The following is a 6386-nucleotide window of genomic DNA, read 5'->3' on the forward strand; positions in this document are numbered from 1 at the left end:
GGGGGCGGGGGGGCACGGGGGAGGGCGGGGAGTGGGGGGGGGGGGGGGGGGGGGGGGGGGGGGGGGGATCAGCTGCACTCAGGCCACGCCTACCACGCTGGGTCGAAATACTTACACGAGACCGTCTCCGGGAAAATCGTCTTTGTTGAGTTTTTCTTTTTTTTTCTTTTCCTCAAACCCGATGAACAACAGTGCTGTTCTGTAGTACTGAGCATTCTTGAGCCCCTGTAGGCGTCTAAACTAGTTTCAGACAGTCGGGGCTAGAGGCAGAGATATAGAATGTGTGTGTAACAGCTAAATGTGTATGAAGTATCTTTATGAGTTTGACAGAAATTATAAAGATATAGCTATATGAATATAAAAGAGTGTATCTGACTGCACACTTCCTCCGCCCACACACACACACACACACACACTACACATACACACACTCTACACACACACACTAATCAGAACAAGCGGCTTGAACTGAGGATCTGAACAAATCAAACATCGCAGACACACAAACATTCCCTGGTCTTGTTGAAAGGAATTTGCTTCTGGTGCTTGAGCCGCTGAGCGGCGCTGAGCCACAAGGGGGCGGTAATGGGCCTTTATTCTGGATCGTTTGCAGGAAAAAAAGAGATAATAATAAAAACAGAAGCAGACCCAATTATCTCAAATCACCACCTACCCTGTTTTCTGACTATGGTCTGGAATGGACTTCTGAACCGATGAGAAATCTAGTTTTGCAGACATATTTTGCAGATGTTTTCGTTCATCCTTGGCGGTGTGGCCGACTGCCCTTTCCTTTGTCAGTATTACTTCAGGAATACTGATTGTTTACAGCCCATGGTTCCCAAACCACGATTCTTGATGAAAGACAAAGTATTCACTGCAACAGTTCTTGTTTGTATAACAGATGTGGCTCTACTGATGTGTATGTTTTATATTCAAGAGTTCATTTTTATTATTTACAAATAAAAGACTGTGTGGAAGAAGAGCCTGGCCTTCTTTAATCACTGGTGTCTCAAGAAGCAGCAGACAGCAGAGATTTTTTTTTTTTTGAATGTTGACATTTGTGCAGATTTGTAAAAACATTGTTGCATATTCTTTTTTGCTATTATGACCACATTGAGTTTTCTGTAACCTTTTACAGGATTGGATTGAACCGACAGAGGGATCTTTGACAGTCTCCAGATTGTCGTGTTTTCTCTTTTGCCCTCTTCAGTTCAGATCAACCAGCTGATTTTCTTCAGGATTTTGGTTTGTCGACTGAAAAAAGGTAGATTTTATATCCGTGTTTATTATTGTTGTGTTTAAAAATATCTTGGTATGTCAAATTTCAGGATATTAGTGTTGTTTTCAGTTCCTTTGGAAGAGAAGCAGGGCCCGCAACATCACAGATCCTCCTTGGCAGTGGACTTGAGCTGCTTTTCCACATTTTTATACTTTGTTTAAGGCAAACCTACTACTAATATTTGCTGACTATGTTGTTTCCACCTGACCAAAACAAAGGATTTAGAGATATGTTTACATGTGTGATGTTTGGACAAAAAATGTTTTTTTTTTTTTTTTTTCTTAAGTCACAAATAATTGGTTGGCTTCCAAAGATAATCTTGCTTCCTCAGCCTAAGTTACTAACTGTTTAGTTGTTTTAAATGTTTTAATTACTTATCCAGCTGTAGATCTTTGCAAGTTTAGATGAGCATCCATTTTCCCCCCTCTGCCTAAATACCATGTTTTATTTCCTTTCCTATTTTCAAGAGCAGCTGAAAGGAATGGATCTGCACCAAGCCACCAACAGATTTTAGTCTGTGTAAAGGAAAGTGTTACCTCTTGTGTGTTTTAAAAATACTTACAGCCCTCTTGCCCGTTTCCTCTGATTTACAGTTTTTCCTTCACTTTCAGTTTTTCCCTAACTGTTAATGCTCAGGTAACCTCTCTCTTGGTATCCATTACAGGCTGAGTGTTTAAAGATGCCAGTGACTCATGAAACAGTAGAAGGAGATGTAGAAGAGTGGAAAAGTTCACTATTAAACTGTGTGCAAATAGATGTATTTAATCAGGGTTTTTTTATTTGTTTGCTGATTTCAGTTTGAACTTGATCCAACTTCTATCCTCCAGAATCACAGCATCTGTTGCCACCTTGTGTTGTGAATGGAGAGGACAGCCGTCAACTTTAGACCATTTTGATATGAAAGTTAAAATGATAAAGCAGGTTGAAAGTATAAAATTTGACTGCCTGTAAAAATATGGGATTTGATCTAGACATTTTCCAGATCTGGTTTAATTATAGAAAAGTATATATTTTCAGATTTTGTTCCTAGTTAAATTGTCTACAGATTGTCTCCATTCATCATTTCTTAATGTATTCATCTGTCCATCATCATTCATCCATCGGTTAATCTATCCATACTTTGTTCTTCCTTTCATTTTGGATATTGACAGAATTCATATTTAAATCTGACTCTGAGCGGTAAACAGAAGAGCTTACCTTTCCCTAATGCAGTCCTGCTGTCCTACAAAGTAAGTTTGAATGTCAATGGGTCAGGAAATCAGAAGCTTTACTGTTTAACTCCTCTTCCTCTTTACCATGGCAGACAGTAATGTCCTTGAATGAAGATCCGACGTGCCCAAGACATTTGACAACCTCCGCTTGGACTCTTGCTGAGACTCAGACTTTGAGGAGATGACCGTCATCCTGCCTGCCTCACGCACACCTGTGAACCTTTGCTGTGAGAGCTGAAGGTCATGTATTGAAGACGGGAACAGGGCTGCATCATCTGCAGAAAGCAAAGACGAGACCCTGAGGTTCCCAAACCAGGCGACGCCTCAACAAGCTGGACTCCGGCAGCTTGAATTACAAAGTTTAGTTTTGTTTGCTGCTGAAATAAAAGGAGCATCAGTTCAAGTCGTCAGTGTTTTGCTTTGTTTTATTGAATTTCATTGTCCAGCTGTAAAAGACAGAGGCAACAGAAAACCAACGTTGCATGAACTGAATACATGGTAAAAAAACAATCACTTGGATAGTGGAAGGAAGAAATTAACAAATGTCAATCGATTTTTATTATGCATATTAATACAATCAATGTCCTTTATTTGCTTATATTTACACACAAAAACACAAAATGAATCCAGTGCAATAAGGCCTTCATGGCGCGTCCAGATTGTCCACCAAGTCGCCATAAAAAAGCGGATAAAATCAGTTTCAAAGATTTCCGAGTTTAAAACGTTTTAGTGCTTTAGTGCCCTCTTGTGGTGAGTTGGAAGAAGAACGGAAATGTGGTGAAATATTGCCTTTAATTTATTTTATGGACCAAACAATTTCTGGAAGTGAAGAAAAAGAAAAGTACACCAAAATAAAAGCATCGACCTTGCTGCATAAATAAAACAGACCAGTTGGTTTATTGCTCCAAAACAGAATGAAAAAGATGGTAATTCGTTTTGCACATGTTTTTGTTTTGTTTTTATTTCAATGCAAGTAGCATAAGATAACAAATTTCCTTCATCAGAAGGTTTATATATAAACATTTTGTCTGAATTAAATTATGTTCCACACTTTTTACTCTGCAAAATGCTGAGCTGGGTGGAGGTAAATATTCGCATGTTATTTTCTCATTTTGATTTTATCTTCAAAATAAAGCGTTTAATCGGCAGTCGTAATAAAGTAATTGATTATTTATAAAGATCTATAAATGTTACTGAGAGCCTATAGTTTCCACTTTCTTTTGTAGATTTCCTGGACTTTTAAGAGTTTTTTTTATTTTATTATTTAAACATGCTGATTTTTTTCCAAAGCAAGCCAGATTCTTTTTAGGCTTTCCTAATCTGATCCCTGCCCCCTCCCCTCTCGCTTCCTGTAAAAAAGTCCCTCACGGCTGCTTGAGGACATGCAGCAGTTCATAAATCTGAAGTGCTGAAACTCCCCTCAGGGTCTCCTTCACTGAAAACTGAGCTCCAATAAACTCACACTTTCTTTCCCTTTAAAACATTCATTTTCGTTTCATTAACTTGCCCCCCCATTCCCGAGGTTCATTCTTCAAATGCACTTTTTTTTTTATATTTATTTATTTTTTTTTTTAGCCTCATTCTGCAAAGACCTGGCCCCTCTCTTCAAATGATTCACTTAGCCTCAGTTTTTTTTTTTTCCTTCACAGTTTGTCAGGAGTGAGGAGTAATACTGATCCCGGTAGCTCAGTAGTAGAAACGAGGCCTATAATTGAGCACTTATGTTAATAACATGTTGTCAGAAACTCAGTGACGGCTCAAGTTTTAGCAGTTAGAGATCCGGAGCGCTCCGGGCGTGCTGGTTAACAGGCAGGCTGATAGAGGAGGGGTGTCATGTCAGATTAGATGTGTTATGGGCCCCTCCCGGGCCCCTCCCTCCTCTTCGCTCCGTGTTAATGGTCTGAAAGGGTCTGGCTGCGTTCATGGCGGCGCCTCAGAGCCCATTAGAAAGTTCCCTCCCCTCGCGTCGCTTAATCTAATTACACAGCCGGCCTTCATTGTCCCCTTGCACCCCTCCATCCTCTGCGTACTTTTTTTTTTTTCTGTTCCCCACATTTTGGTCTCGCAGATATTCATTAAAAGATTTGATTTATAACTAAGCTCTCATCAGAACCGCCCGCTAAGAGATCCTTCCGTAGCTTTATAGGGTCTAACTTTATTTACACAGTCTGATAACTCTGCGGATTAATAATCCTTAGAAGCGACCAGGCGGACAATCTCTAATATTAGTTAGGCTGCATGGAAATACTTGGAATACATTGACTTTAATGGGCTATTAGTCATGAAATAGGCGAAATAAAACATAAGGAAAAATTATACTATTTGCATTATTATAGATAATACAAATTGCAATAATACATCATTGTTGTGTATGTGATTCGTTGTAACTGTTATAAACATAATGAATCAATTATATTGGAAATAAAAACTAAATATTTAAATAAAACATCTCATTATTACATGATAGGCCGATCTATAAAAATGTGTACAATATAAAGCTTATTAGTGTTATTATATAAGATTTATATAAGGACTTTTGTTAAAAAGAAGTCTAATTTTACAAAGATTCACTAATTATTTTTTTATCTTTCATTCTAGCTTATAGAGAAAAAAAAGTATCTTAAGTGATTAGGCTTTTATTTCCCCCAGTTTTGACCTTTTCTTTCTCACGCATCAGACCCGTTTCCTCAAATTGCTCATCAGAATATTTTGTTCCCTCCGTGAGGCTCAATCTGACCATTTGGGCCCTTTGCGGTGGACTAAAGGCCTTCAGATCTATTCTGTTCTTTTTACATTGGCAGCATTAGGACACAAGAGGGCGCTAGAGTCCGCGTTTGGAGCTCTAGAAGTGAAGATGCTCGTCACTGTTTCAGAAATAAACCTCAGTGGTGGTCTGTGTTCGCTGTGTGTTCAGTTATTACTGTTGGAAGAAGTTTGGTGAAACTTTCAACTTTAATTAAATCCACTGACCAAAATCATTGTATTTGGTGTTTTCTCAGAACAATTCAGTAAAGAATCTCAAACTTTTCAATTCCAATTACAACCAGGAACTCCAATGTACTTTAGTGGGGAGTTTGTAAACTACTGGACCAACACAAAGTGGAGCGTAAAGGGAAAATAACATAGTTTTAATCTTGTTTTGCAAAAACAGTCAACACTTTGTAGAACAACCTTTCCTGCAGTTGCTGCTGTAAGTGTTTTGGGGGATTTATTTACCAAATTTGCTCATACGCAGACCGATTCTTCTAGCAAACCGACTCAATCCAACTTCGAAAGGATTGAGAACTTTTAGGTCTTGTCTTGTATTCTCCTAAATTCTATCACATTAATCTGATCTTATTATACTGTTTTATGATTTTGTTGGCTGTGTGTTGTGTGAAGCTCTGACCCCATCCTGGACGCTTTGCTACTGCTAACAGTTTTTCTTCCAGGATTCCAGTATTTAGCTCAATCCATCTTTAAACTACTCCAGTTGGTTTCCTCTTTTCCTGTTGAAAGCATCCCCATAGCATGATTCTGCCCTTACCGTGCTACTGAATGACCCCCATCACACACAGTGTTGCATGACGACCAAAAAGTTCACTTTTGGATCAGAGTACCTTATTCCACATGCTTTCTGTGTCCCCTAAACGGCTCTTGGTAAAAGGCAAGCAGGATATTTTATGGTTTTCTTCTTAGTGCAGCCTGGTTTTCACAGCTAATAGCAGATCGATTCTTCCACCTAATCTGTGAACCTCCGCAGCTCCGCCAAGGACCTTTTGGTGGCTCTTTTCTGAGTAACCCACCCCTCGTCTAACCTGTCATGTTTTGGTAAGATTGCTGCTGTATCATCTTGTTCCTATTTTTAAATGATGAACATTTCTCTGTGAGATAGTCAAAGATTTGGATATATATAT

General features: G+C 38.9%; 1 long non-coding RNA gene across 1 annotated transcript; it reads left to right on the forward strand.

Moving 5' to 3' along the window:
- The first annotated feature begins 64 nt into the window (after positions 1–64).
- On the forward strand, positions 65–2990 carry LOC106950060 (uncharacterized). Its single transcript, XR_001425516.1, has 2 exons — positions 65–1264; positions 1747–2990. It is a non-coding gene; the product is annotated as an uncharacterized LOC106950060 (long non-coding RNA).
- Positions 2991–6386: the final 3396 nt, after the last annotated feature.

The sequence above is a fragment of the Poecilia latipinna genome, unplaced genomic scaffold (assembly GCF_001443285.1).
Source record: "Poecilia latipinna isolate Pla-1442-1.1 unplaced genomic scaffold, P_latipinna-1.0 Scaffold23, whole genome shotgun sequence".
Classification (NCBI taxonomy): Eukaryota; Metazoa; Chordata; class Actinopteri; order Cyprinodontiformes; family Poeciliidae; genus Poecilia; species Poecilia latipinna.